Consider the following 21769-nt stretch of genomic DNA (forward strand, 5'->3'; position numbering starts at 1 on the left):
CATTAACAAGTGAAAAGTGATCTGTGTTGTTTCGCAAAAGTACAGTTGTCAGGTTCAAAGGTGATATACTCGAGAACACAATAAACTTATTAAACAATATGCGCCTTTTGGAAACGTGAAAACAACAATCACCAAAGATATGTTATAATTTGCAATCAAAGGGATAAGCCTAACAGGTTTGGATTAAAAAAATCACTTTCGTTTGCAAATGTTGACTTACATTAAACGATACAGTGGTAGAGATAAGCACATTGTCAAAATTATTAATGAATGGCAGTGACGAAAAATCATTAGCAAGTCTAGTAACAGGGACAACTCCGCGAGTTAAATCATTCGGAAACCTGCCCACGCCAAGTGTGAAGGGTTTCCTTGCAAGTAGCTGTTACTATTCCAGTCAATCAGCTGGCAGCCCATTGGTTTACGCCTGGGAGGGGGCTTGGTGTTGACGTCAGTACGTCTCTGATTTTGTATTGGCTGTTCCGTTACCGGGTCAGAAGATGAGAAGAACTCTGAGTGGCGATTGGTCGGTGGCCGGTGGGCGGGGCCCGGCCGTGGTTACGTCGTATTTGTTGTCGTGTCAGGGGCCGAGCCTGGAGCTTGGAGTTGCGGCAGAGGCTGGGGCGGATAGGCCTGGAGAGCAGAGCGCGGTGGGGGAAAGGTCGCGGAGGTTCGCGTTTCTTCTCCCTTGCGAGGCTATTCGGAGCCCAGGTTCAGGTTGTGCTGAAGCAGGAATTGTGCCGGTTGCCGACAGACTAGGATTCGGCGAAGATGCCTGTCCGAGGGACCGACAACAGGGCCGATCTGGGGGCCCCTGGCAGCGTATGGAGTGCACGGGGCTGAGGGTTGCTGCTGAGTCCGGGTAAGATGTAGCTCGTTGTCTGTTGTTGTCGTCTGTCCTTGTATTCCCCACCTTGCTGTTACACTGCCGAATCATGGGCCACTAACCAGGCCCGTGATTGCGGCAGCTCTTTGCTGCTATTCTCCTGCAGCATGAAACATTCCTGTGATCTATGTTTTCCCCATAGGCTTGGTACCTGTTGTGTACCGAGATCTTTTTTATTTCACCTCCCTATCCACACTCAACTCGCCGCCCGGACCATCTCCAGCTCGGGCGAGCTATTACACATTTGTTACTGTTACAAGTCAAAAGCTGCAAACATGATCCTTTAACCACTGCACCAGAGTTACAAAATAATTAGTGTTTCGTCACATCTGCCCTATTGTTATCTTAATCTGATTTTACTGCTGACCTGCCCAAATACTTGCGATACGTGTTGCAGCTAAAATATTTTGCACCTGATGCTGCAAATGAGAGTATCATAGCTACTGGCAGCATGTTCCTTCACTGCGATTTTGTGAGAAGTGATTCAAATGTTGTATTTCATGGGATTTGAAATGAATAAATAAAGGAAGATGACTCGTTCAAGGCTCAGTTCCAGGATTTTTAATATTCCTATTGAAATAATTTACAGTTTTCTGCAATGTTAGAACTCTGGTTATGAGCGTATAAATCTTATCAGTTTCTGCACAACTACATATCAAAGTTCTTGTCTGTTTGTACATGAGAAATTTACAGAGCACTGTTTTTGGGAAATCTGTCACAAATCTCCTAGGACAAGCTAAAGACAAATATTAGTTTGTTTGAAAGAAACCGGAAATGACAGACCTCTTAGGGTTGCATTCATGTGAGTAAATTATTGGAAACCTTTAGTAGGAACGAAATCATCGAGCATCACAATATGTGTGTTATAAACAATATGGATTTTGAAGGGAAGACTTGTCAATGTAACAACTATTTGGTGTTACAGTTGATAAGCAGCATATAGTGTGCTTGAATTTCAGTAAGGCTGTTGATGCAGTTCCACTGGAAAAGCTGGTACTGAAAATACAGAAAATGAAAAGAAAATGGTAGTATTAGAATTATCGCAATGGAAAAAGGTTACATATCACTGGGAATCTTTTAATTTTTTTTTGTTTTAATAACTTCATTAGTTGTCTGAAGGTAGGAATAATGATAGGTTGGCAGCATGTGCAAATTTAGCGAATGAATTTGGTGAACTCCAAAGTTGAGCAGGATAAGACGGATGGAATGAACTTGTATTTGGGAATGAGACAGATAGCAGATGAAATGCCAAGTGCTTCACTTGTTGTCCAGAAAAACACAAGGAATAGAAATAATGTACCTGGAAAGATAAGAGACCTGGCATTCCTGATAGATAATACATTCACAGAAAGCTTTGACAAACTGCAAATCATAAGTGGAAATTACTGAAAGACCACTGTTGATTTAAAATATCAGGAAGATTCTACTGTTAACCGTTGGTCCTATAATGCTATGGAGAGGAAACAGAAAAGAGCAAATTGATTTGATAAGAGCTGCTCATAATGTAATCCATTTATGTGAACTTGGTGCACCCTCATTAGAAAAGAGGTGATATGCTTACAGTTTTCAGATTCGAAAGGAGGTGGATAATCTGGAACATGACATGCTGTTTCTGATTTTCAAGGATGCTGAGACTAATGGAAATAGATTATGCTTGAGGGAGTTCAGTTCAAAACAAATAAATGGAAATTTTTCTCTTGGTAAGCAAGGTCAATCAATACTTTCCCTTCACCACTCCTTAGTTCACATCACAGTCCCCACTATCCACTCCAACCCACCTGGTACCTTCTCCTGTAACCGTAAAAGATGCAATGCCTGCCTGCACACCACCTCCCTCACCTCCATGTAGGGCCTTAAACAGTCCTTCCAAGGGAGACAGTCCTTCACCTGCATCTCCTGTAGCCCTGTCTATTGCATCCAGTGCTCCCAATGTGGTCTTCTCTAAATGTAGAGTAGGCAACTGTTTCGCTGAACATCTTCGCCTGGCCTGTAACGGCTAGACTACCTTCAGCTCACTGTCCATTTCAACTGTAACCCACTGTGCACCCCCCACCTCCCAGACACGTCTGTCCTTGGCATCATCCAGTGTCACCCAACTGGGAATGCACATTTAGAACAACACGTTATCTTCTGCCTGGGCAACCTACGACCCAGAGGACTCAACACTGAGTTCTCCAATTTCAAGTAACCTTTCCATCCATCCTTTCTCCCTTTCTAGCCTCACTTCCTCCTTTCCATTCCACCTTCTGACCCTCTTTTTTTTGCCACCAACCGGATTCACCCCTCCAGTCGACCAGCCGGGTCATACCTACTACCAGTGTCCACTTATCACACCATTCCGCTACCTGATTGCCCCCTCTCTTTATCTGTAGCTTCTCCACCCCAACATCCAGTCCTGACGAAGGGTAATACCTGAAACATTGACTTTCCCTTTCCTTCAGATGCTGACTGGCTTACTGTGTTCTTCCAGTCTCCTGTTTGTCTGCCTTGGATTCCAGCTTTTACTGTTTTTTTTTTGCTAACCGTGGTCAATCTATACAACAGGCTTGTTATTGAAAGATGGTAGAAGCAGATGTTTTTGATTCATTCAAATGAAAATTACCTTAAGCAATATTTTGGGATATAGTGTGTAATTTGAGACATGTACAGTGAATACAGCATGCTTTTAGGAACAGGTGACTTTGTATGCATTTATTACCAAAAATTCCATAACTGGAGGTTTCCTTGTGTCATATTTGTGTGTTGCTGACTATAGAGTGGTTGCTGTAATTAGTCAACAACTTCATTAACATTACCATGTGATCACCCAGGATGGCAGGAGATGCACTAAATGTGTCCTGCCTTTTTTTGACTGGAAATGCAAGATTTCTAACATACTGAAAACATTGAGAGTTATTTGGCAAAATAATACCTGTATAGTAATGTAGTGACATTGTACGCATTGAAAATACTCCCACTTTGTTTACTAAGTAGATAAATAGTGTTAGAGAGCAATGATACAACGGCAAAGTAAATCAAGTAGGATTTCTTTACTTCTTCTTTTACACCCCAGTAGCACAGGGGAGTTCAGAATTAGAGGGCATAATTTTGAGGTTAGGAAGAAAAGATTTAAAAGGTACCCAAGGGGCAACTTTTTCATGCAGTCGGTGGTCCATATATGGTTCTAGCAGCCAGTGGAAATGTAGGTACAGGTACAGTCACAATATTTAAAAAACATTTGGACAGATAAATGAATAGAAAAGGTTTAGAAGGACATAAGGCAAATAAGACTAGATTACAATGTGTGAAGCCGGATGAACACAGCAGGCCAAGCAGCATCTCAGGAGCACAAAAGCTGATGTTTCGGGCCTCGACCCTTCATCAGAGAGGGCGTTGGGGAGAGGGTTCTGAAATAAATAGGGAGAGAGGGGTGGCAGACCAAAGATGGAGAGAAAAGAAGATAAGTAAAGAGGAGAGTATAGGTGGGGAGGTAGGGAGGGGTTAGCTCAGTCCAGGGAAGACGGACAGGTCAAGGAGGCGGGATGAGGTTAGTAGGTAGGAAATGGAGGTGCGGCTTGAGGTGGGAGGAAGGGATAGGTGAGAGGAAGAACAGGTTTGGGAGGCGGGGACAGGCTGGGCTAGTTTTGGGATGCAGTGGGTGGAGGGGACGAGCTGGGCTGATTTTGTGATGCAGTGGGGGAAGGGGAGATTTCGAAGCTGGTGAAGTCCACATTGAAACCTTTGGGCTACAGGGTTCCCAAGCAGAGTATGAGTTGCTGTTCCTGCAACCTTCGGGTGGCATCATTGTGGCACTGCAGGAGGCCCATGATGGACATGCCATCTGAGGAATGGGAGGGAGAGTTAAAATGGTTTGCGACTGGGAGGTGCAGTTGTTTATTGCGAACCGAGCGGAGGTGTTCTGCAAAGTGGTCCCCAAGCCTCCGCTTGGTTTCCCCAATGTAGAGGAAGCCACACCAGGTGCAGTGGATACTCCCTGGACTGACCTATCCCCTCCTTACCTCCCCACCTATACTCACCTTTCCACCTAACTTCTTTTCTCTCCATCTTAGGTCCTCCTCCCTATTTATTCCAGTTCCCTCTCTCCATCCCCCTCTCTGATGAAGGGTCTCGGCCTGAAACATCAGCTTTTGTGCTCCTGAGATGCTGCTTGGCCTGCTGTGTTCATCCAGCTTCACCCTTTCTTATCTTGGGTTCTCCATCTGCAGTTCCCGTTATCCAGGACTAGATTAGTTTGGTATACCTGGTTGGCATGGACGAATTGGATCAAGGTCCTGCTTTCATGCTGGATGACTCTATAATGTTGTGCTACAAGTATACTTGGGGGTTGATTAGCTCAATTGGCTGGACAGCTGGTTGGTGACACAGAGTGACACCAACAGCTTCGGTTCAATACCAACTGAGATTACCGCGAAGGTCTCTCCTTTTCAATCTCACCAGAGTCCTGGTGACCCTGAGATTAAACCACCACTCAACTTTCTAATGAGAGAGCAGCCTGTGTTCTGGTAGGGCTATGGTATCTTTATTATCTGTACGTTGTATAAACTCACACCAGATACAACGAATATTATATCCATAAATGCAAATCCTTTTCCATGAAACTGATCGTTAAAATATTGAAGAGAGCAGTTGTTCCAGCCTGAACCCTGGTGCCATCTGTGATGAGATTTCCAGAATCTTCAATGTTGTCAGATATCTGTCTGCTTCTTGACTTGCTGGCTTGTGACCATACAGATTCTGTTGTTGAATTCTGCAGTAATGTTGGCATTCCTCTCCTTTTGAGTAGTTATTTAAAGTTAGTGTTGGGATCAATATTTGCAGGCATAGATTTGGGTATGTGTGATAAATGAGAGATAATTCTCCACCTGTAAATCTGAAAGCTACTGATCTACTTCGGTATAGAAAGATTAAATTTTGTACATCTATGATGCAAGTTATCATTGACATTCTAGTGCTTCATTGGTTGGAAGATGCTGTGACCTTTCCCTTTTTACTACCTTCATATTCCAGATTAATTCTTTATTATAACAAAACTACTTATTGTAATGTAAATCACCATTAATGAAAACAAATGATCTGGAAATCTGCTGTGAATAAATCGTCACTTTCTATATGTCAACTTCTTTTTATTGGCAGTGTGGAATTTCAGAAATTTGCAAGGTATGTCAACATACTCATGATGCTCAAGATGCTCATTGCGGGTTACTTCAGAGGTGGCAGTAGCTAATGAATTGATTTTCTCTGGTTGTTATAGGTGCCATTTAATAGTGAAGCAGGATGAATTTAGTGTTCTGACCTAGACAGATTTTTCTCCCAATAGCTGCAAGCTTCATGGCTAGAAAATGAAAACTGTGATCATAGCTTTTAAATAATTACATTCATATGCTTGATTTTTTTTTGTAGTCATTGATTTTCTGAAATCTGTTGCATAATTTAAATGGAATGTGATGCTAAATATTGAGATCCAAAAAATAGTTTGATTTTTAGAACAGAAGAGCAGAGCGCGACTATGTGATTATTCTAGAGACTTCTTTACAGAGCCTGAAGCTAAACGGAGTGTTTTTTTTTCAATTTAAGGAAAGACAAAATAACCTTTGCAAATCCTTAAAGGTGATTTATGAAGTTACAACTAATTAGTATACTGATGGGAGTGTACGCTGTAATCCCAATTGCAATGCAGCAACAAATTTATATGTTGGAAATCTGCTAAAACAGAAAGAAAGTCAATTGCCAATCACTCTATTTTGCTGATGTTGGCAGGAAGACTTTCATTTCTCACTTCAGAAAGCACACTGATAGCTTTTGTGTCCACTTGAAAAAGCAGGTGGTTTCTTGGTTTAATGTCTTATTGGAAGCCTGCACCTCCTGACAGTGCAGCATTTCCTCAGTCCTGCGTTGAAATGTCAGTCTACATGGTATACACAAATTTCTGGAGTATGACTTGGACAAATGACCTTCTAACTTGATGGGCGGAGCTATCAGAATTTTGGGGTATTGTGCTCCCTTTATTTGGGTCAACCATTTTCTTGACATTTGAGTCTTTTCTCGGAAGTATGATATTTTCTGTTGACCTGAGACTCCCACTCCCAAAGATAATGCTTTTAAACTCTGGAGACACAGACGCCTTGGATGTGAATTGTATAATTTATATTTTTGTTTAGAAATGTGGCAACAAAAGAAAATTGTCAGATAAGTGATGCAGGTAAAATGCATTGCAAGATTGATGAAACATTTTTAAAACAGAAGTGGCTGGAAAAGCTCAGCAGGTCTGGCAGCATCTGTGAATTAAAAATGAGTTAATATTTCAGGTCGGTGACCCTTCATCAGAATGGTGAAAGAATAAACTGGCATGTGACTTTAATCTTTGCTGTCCTGTGTTTCTAGTCCCAGATCAAATAGTTGTTTATATTTTTAAAAAATAAGTGAAAATTGCTTTGTAGTGCTGGCAGGTATTCTGTTATTATTTGGAAGTTTCTTTCTGGTTCTGATATTGTGTTACACCCCACATCACATTGCATCATTGCTGAATACCAATGACAAGAGAAGCTAACATGATGTAAAATTTGCAGAATTATATAGAAAGCAGAAAATTGATTGGAGTCACTTCTCAGCCCAAGTGCAATTTACAGGTCCTGATAATTTGGCACACTAGCACGTATCAAACCTGAGCAGCTTTCTTGGGCACCTTAGCATGAATGTTAACTGTAACAATGAACTTAATTACAGCCTAAACATCTGCACAAAGAATTGTGGTGAGTGTTGTATTTGTTAACATAAATGTGAATGGCTAACATGTCTACACAGTTTTCCATGTTATTGATTCAGTATAGAATAGTAGAATGTTGCACGCATATTCAAACAAACAGTGACAGAGCAGTGCTTTACCAACTACACAATAATTATTGACAAAAGATAACAGAATAATTAATAGAAATTGAATGTTGGTACAAGGAATGCAGGAGTTTAATAATACAGTTATATACCATTTCCAGTAAACAACAATCTCTTATGGCAATACCGTAATGACGTTTAATTCCGATAAGTGTGAAGTGGTACATTTTTGTAAGAAAGAATGAAGAAAGGCAACATAAATGAAGGGCACAGTTCTAAAGGCATGCAAGAACAGAGGGACCTGGTATACTCTATTTGTTGAAGGTGGCAAGGTGGGTTGAAATGTAGCCAAAATAGTGTATGGTAATTGGGGACTTTAAAACAGACAGTACAAAAGCAAGAATGTGTTGTAAACCTGTGTAAATCATCAGTATAAAGTGATGAAAGTTGTCATCAACAGTGCTATGAAGCAGCACCTCCTCAGTGATGCCCCATTTGGGTTCTGCCAGGGCCACTCAGCTCCTGATCTCATTACAACCTTGGTTCAAATGTGGACAAAAGAGCTGAATTACAGAGGTGAAGTGAAAGCAACAGCCCTTTGATATCAAGGCTGCATTTGACCAAGTGTGGCATCAAGGAGTGGAATCAGTGGATGTCAGGGCAAACTCTCCGGTAGTTGGAGTCATACCTGACACGTAGGAAGATGGTCGTGGTTGTTGGCAGTCAATCATCTCTGCTCCAGGACAACTCTGCTGGAGTTCCTCAGGGTAGCGTCCCAGGCCCAACCATCTTCAGCTGCTTCATCAGTGACCTTCCTTCCATCATAAGACCAGAAGCAGGAATGTTTGCTGATGGTTGTGCAATGCTCAGCACCATTTGTGACTCCTCGGATACTGAAGTGGTCCATGTTCACATGCAACAAAGCTTGGGCTGACAAGTGGCAAGTGATACTTGCACCTCACATTTGCCAGGCTATGACCATCACCAATAGGAGACAACCTAACCACCGCCCTATGACATTCAATGGTGTTGCCATCACTAAATCCCCCCACTATCAACATCCTTGGCATTGCCATTGACCAGAAACTCAACTAGACTCAGCACATAAACACAACGGCTACAAGAGCAGGCCAGAAGCTATGAATACTGTGGCGAGTAACTCCTCTCCTGATTCCTCAAAGCCTGCTCTCCATTTATGAGGCACAAGTCAGGAGTGTGAAGGAATATTCCCCATTTGGCTGGATGAGTGCAGCCCCAACAACACTCAAGAAGCTTGACACCATCCAGGACAAAGCAGCTGACTTGATTGGCGCTACATCTACCAGCATTGATACCTCCATCACCAATGCTCAGTAGCAGCAATGAGTATTATCTAACAAGATGCACTGCAGAACTTCACCAAAGATCCTCAGACAGCACCTTACAAACCCACGACCACTTCCATTGAGAAGGGCAAGGACATCAGACATATGGGAACACCACCACTGCCAAGTTCCCCTCCAAGTCAGTCACCATCCTGACTTGGAAATATGTTGCTGTTCCTTCACTGTCGCTGGGTCAAAATTTTGGAATTCCCTCCCTAATAGCAGTGTGGGTCAACCCACTGCACAAAAACTGCAGCGGTTCAAGAACGCAGCTCACAACCACCTTCTCAAGGGCACTGAGGGATGGGCATGAAATGCTGGTCAGCCAGTGATGTGCACATCCCACAAAAAATAAATCAAAAAAAAATTGGAGAATAGTGTCCAGTTCTGGGTATCACTCTTCTGAAAGGTTGTGGTGGTGTTTGTCTACAAAAATTCTTTACTCACGTGGTTCCTGCTATGTTGGATTTCAGTTACAGGAAAAGGTTGAGATGCCGTGATTATTTTCCTCCAAGAAGTAAAGGTTAAAAAGAGATTTGATAGAAGTGGTCAAAATCATAAGATGTCTCGATGGAATGGGTAGAGAAACTGTTTCCAATGGAAGAAGGGCTGTGAACCAGATGATAATGGGAACTGCAGATGCTGGAGAATTCCAAGATAATAAAATGCGAGGCTGGATGAACACAGCAGGCCAAGCAGCATCTCCTGAGATGCTGCTTGGCCTGCTGTGTTCATCCAGCCTCACATTTTATTATCTGTGAACCAGATGACATTGATTTAATCAGTGATAATGGGCACTGCAGATGCTGGAGAATCCAAGATAATAAAGTGTGAGGCTGGATGAACACAGCAGGCCAAGCAGCATCCCAGGAGCACAAAAGCTGACGTTTCGGGCCTAGACCCTTCATCAGAGAGGGGGATGGGGTGAGGGTTCTGGAATAAATAGGGAGAGAGGGGGAGGCGGACTGAAGATGGAGAGAAAAGAAGATAGGTAGAGAGGAGAGTATAGGTAGGGACGGGATAGGTCAGTCCAGGGAAGACGGACAGGTCAAGGAGGTGGGATGAGGTTAGTAGGTAGGAGATGGAGGTGCGGCTTGGGGTGGGAGGAAGGGATAGGTGAGAGGAAGAACAGGTTAGGGAGGCAGAGACAGGTTGGACTGGTTTTGGGATGCAGTGGGTGGAGGGGAAGAGCTGGGCTGGTTGTGTGGTGCAGTGGGGGGAGGGGACGAACTGGGCTGGTTTTGGGATGCGGTGGGGGAAGGGGAGATTTTGAAGCTGGTGAAGCCCACATTGATACCATTGGGCTGCAGGCTTCCCAAGCGGAATATGAGTTGCTGTTCCTGCTGTCCCATCATGGGCCTCCTGCAGTGCCACAATGATGGCACCCGAAGGTTGCAGGAACAGCAACGCATATTCCGCTTGGGAACCCTGCAGCCCAATGGTATCAACGTGGACTTCACCAGCTTCAAAATCTCCCCATTCCCCACCGCATCCCAAAACCAGCCCAGTTCGTCCCCTCCCCCCACTGCACCACACAACCAGCCCAGCTCTTCCCCTCCACCCACTGCATCCCAAAACCAGTCCAACCTGTCTCTGCCTCCCTAACCTGTTCTTCCTCTCACCCATCCCTTCCTCCCACCCCAAGCCACACCTTCCATCTCCTACCTACTAACCTCATCTCACCTCCTTGACCTGTCTGTCTTCCCTGGACTGACCTATCCCCTCCCTACCTCCTCACCTATACTCTCCTCTCCACCTATCTTCTTTTCTCTCCATCTTCGGTCCGCCTCCCCCTCTCTCCCGATTTATTCCAGAACCCTCACCCCATCCCCCTCTCTGATGAAGGGTCTAGGCCCGAAATGTCAGTTTTTGTGCTCCTGAGATGCTGCTTGGCCTGCTGTGTTCATCCAGCCTCACATTTTATTATCTGACATTGATTTAAGGTGCCTGGTAAACAACCAATAGTGACATGAGCAGAATTTGTGTATGTGGTAGCAGTTAGCATATGGAAATACTACCTAAGAATGCATTAGAGGCAGATTCAGTTATGGTTATCAGAAAGGAATTGGTGAAACATCTGGAAAACATGCTAGGCATTAGAGAAAATTGGGGGAGTGGAATTATGAGTCAATATCTCTGTAAACTGCAAGAGATGACACACAAAATTCCCTCCTTCTATGTTGTAACTATTTGTGCAAATGACATTAAGACAGGTTACATACGCTCTATTGGAGTCAGAGTCATTGTTTGTGGTCCATTGAGGTATTTTAAAGAAGGGATTCTCGGCCTGAGTTCACACGATCTCCGAGATTCTGGCAAGATTTTCACAAATTCCATGAAATAATTGTGTCTCAGATGGAAGAAGATCATTGTTAGTTAAATATAAATTTAAACCAAATGAGCAATTCTAAACGAGAGCCTCTTTCAATGGAATTCATTTTCATAATGCTGACATTCCAGTCATTGGTTTATTTCTGGTACATTGGGAAACTCTGGAGAAGTGAATTGACTGGAGCATCAGCCATTCAGGTGCTGAGATGGGATTGTGTTAGGAAACAATTGGGAATGTAGACTGACCAGAGCACCTGTCACTTATTGATAGAAGTAGATTTCTATTAAGGTGCTCCAGAGGAAATGGATTGATTGAGTGGTGGAGTTACCCGTTTCTCACTGGGAGAAAGCAATTTTTAAGCAAAAACCTCAGTGAGCTATAGGTGATGTTTTACAAAAAAATATTGGCAACTCTTGAATTTAGACTTGCTTCAATATCTTCACGTGGGAATGTTTCAGAAACCGATTGTGCAAAAAGACTGGCTGAAGGTTCTGACAATGAACAATGTATTGAGGAGTAAATGAGTGAAAGTTTACACTTTCAAAGTAAATTATTTTACTAGTTTCGTAGTTTCCAGCAAGGGGACATTGTGGCAAAGTGGTAAAGTCATTCGACTAGTAATCTGGAAATCCAGGCTAATTTTCATTGGAAGTGGATTCGAATCTCACCATGGCAAATGGCAAATTTTTTTTATTCTTCAATTAAAAGCTGGCCTCATTGCAACCAATTGCCGTAAAAGCCCATCTGGTTCACCCGTGTGCTGTAGTAAAGGAAATCTTCCACCTTGCCTGGCCTGGCCTGCTTGTGACTCCAGACCCACAGCAATGCGATTTCTTCACTGGTCCCCTTGGAAGTTAGGGATATGAATAAATGCTTGCTAACTGGCAATGTGCACAATCCATGAGCAAATTTTAAATAATTTTTTGTCTGTACAGTGATAATGGGAACTGCAGATGCTGGAGAATCCAAGATAACAAAGTGTGGGGCTGGATGATCACAGCAGGCCAAGCAGCATCTTAGGAGCACAAGATGAAGGGTCTAGGCCCAAAACATCAGCTGTTTTGCTCCTCAGATGCTGCTTGGCCTGCTGTGTTCAAGCAACCCCACAATTTGTCTGTACAGTGGTGGTTTTGCTGTTGTTACCAAACTAACTGACCATCACACTCTGAAATCCCAGGAATTCTCAAAACCTCAACGACAACTAATGTCGTGTGGTATTTCCACTTGGTAAAATGCTTCATATGAACATTATCAAACAATATTTGACACTGATCCACAATAGATATTAGTGCAGGTAACCAAAACCAAATGCGTGGATGCCCGAGATGGTATGATAATTTTCAGGTTATCATGAATTCTTATTCTTAATTTTCCTTGAAGTTGGTGGTGAGCCAGGTCGTTAGAGATGGTAATATGTTTTAGGTTCTGTTCCTCTTCCCACCAACGTTTCTGATGCTGAATCAGTCTGTTCGCAGCCTTGACGTCACCTTTGAGCCCAAGGTGAACTTCCGAACACGTGCATGTACCGCCATTACGATTGCCACTTTGTACTTCTAACATTACCTGATTCTGCCATTACCTAAAAGCCTAAATCATGCCTTTTTACCTCCAGACTGTTTAAGTACAGTCTGGGATGGCCATTCCTGTTCCTCCCACTGCACCTGAAGTCATCCAAAAATTCCACCCACTATTTTAACTTTCACTAAGTTCCATTTACTATGCTCACTGTCTTTCTTTGGTTCCCAACCCATCTCAATTTACATGTCCTCATTTTTTTTTTCAAATACTTCGGCGTTGGTCCCTTCCTTCTTGGTAATCTGCTTCAACCTGACAATCTTTTGATGGCAATGCTTCCCAAATTCTGGCCTGTTGGTGTGGTCACAGAAAACAGCGTGGTGGGGTTTGTGTTTTTGGCATCGGAGGGCTGTGGCCATTGGCATTCTGCGGGGATCGGTGCTAGGACACGCACATGCACGCGCACACACACACACACTCCTGTGGATAGGGCGACAGGCAGGTGAGCGGCGACATGGGAGTGAAGCACTAAATAAATGGCAGAGCCCATAGAGACGTTAACATGCAGAAGTATAAACGTGGCATGCCATGTTGCAGCTGTATGGAACTTTAGTTAGGCCACGTTTGGAATATTGCGTAGTGTTCTAGTGGCCAGAAGGATGTGGAGGCTTCGGAGAGGGTACAGAAGAAATTTACCGGGGATGTTACCTGGTTTGGAGGGTATTAGCTATGAGGAGAGATGGATGAACTTGGTTTTCACTTGAATGTCGGAGGCTAAGGGATTACCTGACACAATTTTACAAAACAGAGGCACAGATAGAATGAATGATCAGAGTCTTTTGCCCTGGGTAAAAATATAAATTACTAGAGGATAATGATTTAAAGTAAAGGCAAGAAAGTTTAATTTTTTTTTGCAGAGGGTGGTAACTGCCTGGAATGTGCTGCCAGAATAGGTGGTAGAAGCAGATACAGTACCAATGTTTAAGACATACATAAATAGGCAGGAAATAGAGAGATATGGACTGCGTGGCGGCAAGATATTTTTAGTTTTGAAAGTTGTCATGTGCTGTACTGTTCTTTGTTCTTGTTCTTGTGCATCCTTGATTTTAGTCACTGCATTGGTAGATGTGTCATCATGTGGCTAGGCCCCAATCGCTGGACTTCCATCCCGCAACCTCTACCTCTCTTTTCTCCATTCATGCACCTTAGAAGCTCTCTCTTTGATTCAAGCTTTTGATCATCAGTTGTAATCTAACATAATGTGTGTGCCTGTAAGTCAAGTTTAACTGGTAATCCTCATAAGAAGCACTTCGGTACATTTTATTATGTTAAAAAGTTGTGTTAATGCAAGTAGTCATTCAATTAAATGTGTAATATTGCTATAACTTTTATAGTGGCACATCCACTTACGCACCTTAAGTATGGCTAGTGCTAATATTTTGACTTGTTTAGTATCACTAGGTTCAAACGGCTGGAGTGAAGAAATTCACGTCCAGCCAGTTGATGTCATGGTTCAACCAGTGAATGCACTTCTATTATCCAGATATTCAGGTATTAGTTTATTTGATAATTGTTTGCTCTTGTTTGCTTTTTCATGAACTTTGCAGACTTTCCATTGTAGCAATACAGGAATCATGATACTTGAATTGTGCCATGCTATTTGATCTTCAACTGCTTTAAATGTTCATTCTTACCAGTACATCAACAGTAAAGGGGAGGGAAAAAAAAGTTTGCAGTTATCATGTGCTTTTCACAATTCTCAGGCTTTCCCAAGCCATTTTACAGACCAGGAAGTATTTTCTGTTAATGAGTGTATTAATAGAGATAGTAGGAACTGCAGATGCTGGAGAATCTGAGATAACAAGGTGTAGAGCTCGATGAACACAACAGGCCGAGCAGGAAAGCTGACGTTTTGGGTCTAGACCCTCCTTCACTTTTTCTGAAGAAGGGTCTAGGCCCAAAACATCAGCTTTTCTGCTCCTGTGATGCTGCGTGGCCAGCTGTGTTCATTCAGCTCTACACCTTGTTATCTAAGTGTATTAATACTTGTTTTCTTGCAGCCTTTTGCTTTTTATTTCCACAATGAGTTATCTTTCTAAGTATTATGTCTGCTGATTGTTGCACATTATGACTCAAGTCTCAATGTCTTAAAGATTGTGCAACTTATTTGGCAGACACACAGCAACTACCATTATAATTTTATGGAACAGAAAATGCTGATTTATGCTTGTGATGTTTTGTTGTTGAAGATTAATGGTGTGTGGGATGTTGGAGAAATGCATGCATCAGTTGATAAGTTGTCAGTTTTTCCAGGGCATTTTTGGTGGGGTGATGGGCATCAGATTGGAAAAAGAGAGGATTCCTTGAAGATGATGGTAAAACAGTATATTCTTGAGGTTTTTGAGGAAGGAAAGAGTTACACATTCAAGATAAATAATGGAAATTTGTATCTAACCTTTATGTAAGGATGACATAAAAATCATTTAGAGGTGGAAAAAGGTTGTATTATGACTTCCCACTAATGTGGGAAACAAAATCATAGCTTCCATTGTACTGTGTGCTTGATGCCCTTGAATCACTACACAGTCCTTTGTACGCACACAATTTCTGCTAGTCCTTTTGAATTTCTTTTCTTATACTTAGTTTTTAAACATTCTATTCAGCTACTAAGGTAGTTGGTTTCTTGTGTATCACTCAGGAACGTTCAGTCTTTTTTGTTTGAAAAGTTCAGCAAGTATATACATATGTCATTGTATCTTTTTATACGTTCCTATGGTTTAGCAGACAAAAGGTTCCTGTTAGTGACTAGTGTGTTTTCTTTTTAATTGTTCCGGAAGCTTTTGCTTTATATTGTGAAAATTTAACCTTGATCAATTGGGTTTACCTGAAAGGTGTTTGATGAAGAGTTATCAGATTGCACAGAAGTACCAATATTTAGGAGGAGATAGTAAGATCTGCAGATGCTGAACATCAGAGATAACACAGTGTGGAGCTGGAGGAACATAACAGGACAGGCAGCATCAGAGGAGCAGGAAAATTGACGTTTCGGTTCTGAAGAAGGATCCCGACCCAAACATTAACTTTCCTGCTCCTCTGATGCTGCTTGATCTTCTGTGTTTCTCCAGCTCCACGCTGTTTATCTCTAAATATTTAGGAGTTATATTTTTATTTCAATTCTGGAGAAGCCTAATCCCATTCAGAACAGAGATTTCTACCTAGTAGTGATGTTCATTCTCCGTCACGGATGACACAGTTGAATCCATATCGTGAGATCTTTTCAGAATTGCACAATGATATTTTAAACCACACCTTAAGTTAAAATGTTAAAGGTTACATTTTTATGACTTAAATCTAACATTTAAACTTCAGTGCACTAACAAGTACTATGAAAATTTGGACAGACAATATTTTCTGGTACTAGAACTATAAACTAGGAAAAAGTAGCATTCCTTAGTGCCACTGACTACTGGATGCCTCAGCGATTGTACAGCCAGCAAAATACTTTTGAACTGTAGTCGGTGTCAAAACCCCAGTCAATATGCACACAGCAAGCTTCTACAACCAGCCCTATGATAATGACCAAGTAATCATAGTGAGGTTAACTGAACATTAATTACTGGTTCATAATGTCATGGGTTCTTTGACATTGGCCTGACAAGGAAGACGTAGCTTGGATTTTAAAATCTCAACTGAAACATTGCCCATCTGAAAGTACAGCACTTAGTGCTGAGATGGAGATAGACCATTAATTTTTGTCAAGTCGTACCAGAAGACAACTTCTATTTAAATTGAACCTTTGACACAGTGTTATGATCTGTTTGACGAAGGGTGAAGTGACTCCCCTCTTTTCAATCTCCTCGTTAACCACATTTCATTTTAGTGCAGTTAAAATGTAGCTTTCCACTGTAGCAGCAAGTAGCTGATCACAAGGTTTTCTTGAGTGAAAGGGCAATTTTATTACCTGCTATCCATAAGCAAAACAGTAATAATGCATTGTCAGGTGTGCACTAACAGTACAAAAGGAAGATGAAAAAACTATTCACTTTAAAATCCTTAGGGTGCTCTTGAAATTTGTGATGTCAACCTGTGACCACAGTTGTTTAGTGCTTTGAACCATCAGCAGTCATGAATATTGCAGAGCTTCCAGAGCTTAAGACTTGGATAGTTAAAAACAATGTTATTCATTGTGGAGCAATTTAAAAGTGGGATTGCCCAAGAAGCCAGAATTGGAGGAATGCAATATTTTAGAGGGTTGTAGGGCTCTAAGATATGTTAGAGGATATTCCAGATAAAGGGTGGGGGAAGGCTGTACCTGAAATTGAAAACCAGAATTAGAGTTTTTAAATTGTATTGCTGTTTAACTGTGAGCTGTTGGAACTTGGTGAAGTAGTGATAGTTGGATGGGATGTTGAAGTTGGATCTAATTTAGACACTGACAGCAGAAGTTTAGGTGACCAGTAGTTTATGAAGGATGGAGCATAGCTAGAAAGGCAAGAGTGTAAAATTGTTAAGTATTGAGATTACAACCTTGAGTGAAGTCTTTTTAATATAAATGCAATGAGGTAAGGAAGAGTCAGTTCAGTTATGAAGTTGAAATAGGCACACTTAGTTATAAGCTCAGCGTGTATGCTTCTAAACACTTATCTGTGCCAACTCTTACACCATGCTCACACAATCTGGTTCAGCTTCAGGCAGTTGCCAGGGAGAAGATAATTGGTAGCATAGACAAGGACTGTGTTGAAGAATGAAGACAATGGCTTTTGCCTCTTACTAATATTTATTTTGAAGAATTTTTGTTCATTTGACACTGAATGTTAGATGAGCAGTCTCACAGTTGATAGAGGATTTGAGAGAAGTGAAGTAGAGCCAGGTGTTGTGAACAGACATGTAAAATTGTTAAGTATTGAGATTACAACCTTGAGTGAAGCATGTAAAATGGAATAGGAAGGGATCAAAATGAACCCTTGAGGGGCATGAGAAGTAACAATAATGTGCAGAGAAATGATTGCAAGTGAGTTTCGAGAGTGATTACAGATGACAATAAAATGAGACAAGCAATCCACTCAGATGACAGAGAGGCATTGGGTGATGCTGTAGTGGCCAGCGATCTCCAAAATTGCAGATATGTTGAGGAGAGAGTTCAATTTGGCCACAATCAGCTGGGATGTCATTCATGACTTTGGAAAACAGTCTTTACAATATAGAGGTGGAAACCTGATTTGGAGGTATTTAGATATTGAGTTTAAGGAATTAGATTTCAGAAATGATTGCTTATTGGATGATTTTGGAGAAGAAAGGGAGGTTGGAAGCAGAATGTTTTACAGGAACAGAAGAACCAGGGACTTTTTTGAGAGAAATCATGATGATGAAATATTGACGGAGGGCAAAAACTTGTCAACAATATCAGCTAACACGGCAGCCACAAAGTATATTTGGGTGGTCAGTGTTTTAGTGGGAATAGTGTTAAGGAAACAGGTTGGGTTTCCGAGATGAGATGAGCTTAAGGGGAATGCAAGGACACTGGAGAAGGATTCAAAAATGAACTTGTTGGCTTTAGTGGCTTTGAAGGCTGATCTGGTGGGCAAAGGAAATGGTAAAGCAAATTGATCAGATGGACACAATTTTGAACTACATCTGGACACTTTGTATTTGTTGAAGGAGGAGACTGAGAGAAGTGTTTAAGAAAGTGGTTCGCAGAAGAGAAAAGAAGTTGGGGTTGTTCTTTGCTCACCCCAGGATGATGGAATAGTGAACTAATAGCAGATAATGGGTGGGCTGGTTGGTGTTTTATATAGTCCAACCTGATGTTGTGGTTAATGGCTAATATCAGGGTCCATCATATTCATTCAAGTTCACACTTCTTGGTGAGGGTTTGGACAGGGAATTGTTCCAGGTTGGACAGAGAAGCGGGTAATGTGGGTGGACAGTGATGAAGCAAGTGGCCAGAGAAGGCCTTATCCATGATTGACATAATGGGAACACTGAAATCTCATGGCATGAATGGTAATGGGCTAACAATGAACGTGGATTACAAAGGAAAACTGTGAACATTTACTCTGAAAACTTTCTTGGTATTTCTCTAATGGTGCAGTGTTCATCATAAATGAAACAAAGGGGCAGAACAAGGTAAAGTACTTGGGACATATGGTACCACAGGACTAGCAAGACAGACGAAGATGTAATTTGATAATAAGAAACATACTCTTGCTGTTGGGGTGGGGGACACACTATAACAGAGAGGAACTATGTTAGGGGAATGAATCATGTCTTCCTCAGCAATGTTTGTATAAAGCCATGACAGTGCAATTATCTGTCGGAAGCTAATGGATGGCAAGGGCCTTGTTCTCTATTAAATGGACATTATGTAGAGAGTGCTATTGATAACTGATTTGCTAGCAGCATTATGGAGGTCAGCACATGGACTGGTGAGTTGCTTATGATGGAAGTTGGCAAGACTAGCATCAGAAAGTGCATGGTGGAAAATGTTGACTGCAGTGGAACAGAGCAGTTGGATTGCCCCTTGTATAGACGCAGCATAGATTGCCTTACTACCTTCTTGAGGATGTCAAAAGAGGCAGAAAACAATTACGTCATATGAAATCAGAACAGGGCTGGGTCATTCAACCCCTCAAGCCATTCAATAGGATTATGGCTGATCTGATATTCCTTTCATCCACTTTCTGTCCTTTCCCTGCAACCCTTGATTCCTCGACTGATCAAGAATCTGTCTATCTCCACCTTAAATATACACAAAGATTTTGCCTCCACAGCTCTCTGTGGCAAGGAATTCCAAAGACATAAACCCTTCTGAGGGAAGAAATTTCTTCTTATCTCAGTTTTAAATTGGCGCCCCGTTAATCTGAGGTTGTGACCTCTGATCCCAGACTCTACTGTAAGGGGAATCATTCAGCATTTACCCTATCAAGCCCTTTAAGAATCCTAGATGTTTCAATGAGATCATCCCTCATTCTTAAATCCAGTGAAGAAAAGTCCCAGCCTGGTTAGCCTTTGCTTGTAAGGCAGACCCTCTATAGTGATTGTAATGAGGGTAGCCAGTTGGACATCAGAATGAGTTCTCTATTTGGGGCTGGTAATCGGTCCATCCAGGGGGTCCTGGCTGTCAGATATAAACAGGAGTGTCAGTGGTTTTGTTCACTCTGGCAGCTTGCTCCGGGGAAGCTGAATCAGTGCCAAGGACCTTCAACGTGTAAATAAAGGGTGACTTGGTGACTGGATAGCAGCCTCTGTGGAGTTATTTCACCTTCCTTATGGGGAATCATCCTGGTGACCCTTCTCTGAACTGCCTCCAATGATTGGGGACCAAAATTGCCACAGTGCACCAGGTGTGGTCTTATCAGAACCTTCTACTGTTGCAGTAAGACTTCCCTACTCTTATACTCCAACCCCCTTGAAATAAGGGCCAATATTTGATCACCGTTCCTGATTACCTGCTGCATTTGTGTGCCAGATTTCCGTAGTTTGTGCAACTCCTTTTGTGTTACAACTCTCTGCAGTTTCTCTTCATTTCATTTAAACAATATTATGTCCTTTTATCCTCCCTTCCAAAATGAATAACTTCATGTTTCCCACATTATACTTCATTTGTCAACCTTTTGCCCACTTAACCTATTAATATCTCTGTTAACTGTTTGTCTCCTTACAACATGTTCTTTCACCTATTTTTATGTCATCTGCAGATTTGGTTACAGTACATTTTCTTTCTTCTAAGTTATAATTATATTGTAAACAGTTGTGATCCCAGTATTGATCCATGTGGAACCCCACTGGTTACACAGGTTGCCAATCAAAAAAAAACCTTATCACCACTCGCTGTTTCCTGCCAATGAGCCGATTCTCTATCCATGCCAGTATACCCCCTTGAGCATGGTGGGCTGTTATGACATAGCCTTTTTTGAGGTACCTTGTTGAATATCTTCCCAAATTCCAAATACAGCATGTAACTGGTTCTCTTGAATCCACTCTGGTTGAGATTTCCTCAAACTCTAATAAACTAGTGGGACATATTTTTCTTTCACGAAGCTATGCAGGTACTGCTTGATTAGATTATGGTTTTCTAGACATGCTGCTATTACTTGTTTAATTAATTCCAATATTTTTACAGCAATAGTTAATAGACTAATTGCTCTGTAGTTATCCACTTTAAGCCTCTCTCCCTTTCTGAATAGGTGTGTCACATTGGCAGTTTTCCAATCCTCTGGTACTTCTCAGGAATCCAATGATTTTTTGGAAAATTACAATCAATATTTCCGTAGCTACTTGTTTTAGGATCCTAGATGCCAGCCATCAAGAACAAGGCATTTAAATGCATTTAGCCCTAATAGGTTGATTGGTATTACTTCCCTAGTGATTGTGATGGTACTTGATTCCTCCCCTATTCTTTAGTATTAATGGGATATTCAAGGTATCTTTCACCATAAAAGCTGATGCAAAATATCTCTTCTTCTGTTTCCTTGTTCCCTGTGAATATCTGTGCAGATTAAGTTTCTAAGGGGCCTATGTTCAGTTTGACTTCTCTGTTTTTGTAAGTTTGTGTGGGAGCTGGGACTTGAATCTGGGATGGTGATGGGAGAGGTGAATCTAGGATCAGCAAATAGAAAGAAGTTAAGAGATAAAAGAACGGAAGAAGATGTAATTGGCTTGTGCCTGGAGCAGTAATCAAAAAGCTTACAGTAGTTGTATAGCAGTTATTTGGTTACAGATTTGTCAGTAGTAAGTGAGCAAGGACGAGGGGACTATATAGACAGAGTCCACAGTTGAAGTTGGAGATCCCTTTGTGGGATAGATGAGGGCCCTTCACTTACCACTTTCCAAAGTTAGAGAAGTTAA

The 21769-nt window shown here is 41.8% G+C and overlaps 1 protein-coding gene across 3 annotated transcripts in view; it reads left to right on the top strand.

The window, feature by feature from the left end:
* Positions 1 to 554: 554 nt before the first annotated feature.
* Positions 555 to 21769, top strand: part of ccdc186 (coiled-coil domain-containing protein 186) — a 118032-nt gene continuing 96817 nt past the window's right edge. For 2 of the 3 annotated variants that reach the window (XM_048550991.2, XM_048550993.2), the window contains exon 1: positions 555 to 859. The gene's annotated coding sequence lies outside the window, so the exon portion shown is untranslated. The remainder of the gene's footprint in view (positions 860 to 21769) is intronic. The other variant, XM_048550992.2, reaches the window with a different exon arrangement.

The sequence above is a fragment of the Stegostoma tigrinum genome, chromosome 20 (genome assembly GCF_030684315.1).
Source record: "Stegostoma tigrinum isolate sSteTig4 chromosome 20, sSteTig4.hap1, whole genome shotgun sequence".
NCBI lineage: Eukaryota > Metazoa > Chordata > Chondrichthyes > Orectolobiformes > Stegostomatidae > Stegostoma > Stegostoma tigrinum.